Consider the following 887-nt stretch of genomic DNA (forward strand, 5'->3'; position numbering starts at 1 on the left):
CGCGCACGCCCGCACACACACACACGCGCTACGATGGAGACATGTTGTTCGAGGTCCAAACAGTTTGAGCGACGCATTGAGAACGGAACAATAAAAATCACCTTTCGGCTGAGCGCCCGCTCCCCTCCCTCCCACTTCCTGCTATTGTTGTCGTTTTTCTTTCTTGCGCAACGGCGCGCACGTAACATCCTGCCCTGTCTGGCGCCCTGCCTGTGCAAACGGTTGGTGGCGGGCCCGCCCGAAAGCGCAAGAGAGAGAAAGAGAAAGAGAGGGCCGAATTGCCCGGAGGTGGGTTGTGGTGGGCGCACGCCGCTGCTGATGGAAGCAACCAACTCTTGTGCGCGAGGGCGCGTGGCCCCGTGAACGCGCTTGCGTGATGGCCAAAAACAAACTCAACAGGTCTGACAGCCGCCCCGCCCGCCGCAACCTCGCCGGCTGGCCCCCGCGCCTCCCCTCGCATGGCCAGGAAAGGCGCGTCTTGAGACCCACCGCTCCGTGACGCTGGGCGGTTGGGTGCATCGGCGCCCCGAGAAAGAGACACGCCGGTCGTGAAGCGCAGCGACCCTTGGGCCGGTGGCGCGCTGTCGGTGCCGCGCGTGGCGCCACTGCCCGGTTGCGCGAGAGTTTGCGGTGACGGTGCGCGCGTCGAGGCTCCCTCCCCAGTTCGGGAAACGATGGGAAAAAACAAAACCAAAGAGGACGCGCACGGGTGAGAGATGCGGCTGCGACGCGTGATGAAATTCCACAGTTTCCTGTCAGTCTGACGACGAAAACGCGTGAGGACGCAATTCCCGACTCAGCTCACACTGAAGTGCTTTGCTTTACACCCCCATCTTTCTTTTTTTTTTCTTTTTCTTTTTTTCTTTCTTTGTCCCTCTGCTCTCGCT

At 60.8% G+C, this 887-nt stretch overlaps 4 non-coding genes across 4 annotated transcripts, besides 1 other annotated feature; all 4 read left to right on the forward strand.

The window, feature by feature from the left end:
• The first annotated feature begins 28 nt into the window (after positions 1 to 28).
• Positions 29 to 115, forward strand: Tc00.1047053434691.10. Its single transcript, XR_008254365.1, has one exon. It is a non-coding gene; the product is annotated as a C/D small nucleolar RNA (snoRNA), TB11C4C2 (small nucleolar RNA).
• Positions 116 to 316: 201 nt separating this feature from the next.
• On the forward strand, positions 317 to 406 carry Tc00.1047053434691.20. The gene has a single exon (XR_008254366.1). It is a non-coding gene; the product is annotated as a C/D small nucleolar RNA (snoRNA), TB11C4C3 (small nucleolar RNA).
• Positions 407 to 552: 146 nt separating this feature from the next.
• Tc00.1047053434691.30 lies at positions 553 to 624 on the forward strand. The gene has a single exon (XR_008254367.1). It is a non-coding gene; the product is annotated as an H/ACA snoRNA, TC11C4H3 (small nucleolar RNA).
• Positions 625 to 730: 106 nt separating this feature from the next.
• On the forward strand, positions 731 to 827 carry Tc00.1047053434691.40. The gene has a single exon (XR_008254368.1). It is a non-coding gene; the product is annotated as a C/D small nucleolar RNA (snoRNA), TB11C4C1 (small nucleolar RNA).
• A 7-nt stretch (positions 828 to 834) lies between these two features.
• Positions 835 to 870: a microsatellite.
• Positions 871 to 887: the final 17 nt, after the last annotated feature.

Source organism: Trypanosoma cruzi (assembly GCF_000209065.1).
Source record: "Trypanosoma cruzi strain CL Brener chromosome Unknown tcruzi_1047053434691, whole genome shotgun sequence".
In the NCBI taxonomy this organism is placed as follows: Eukaryota; Euglenozoa; class Kinetoplastea; order Trypanosomatida; family Trypanosomatidae; genus Trypanosoma; species Trypanosoma cruzi.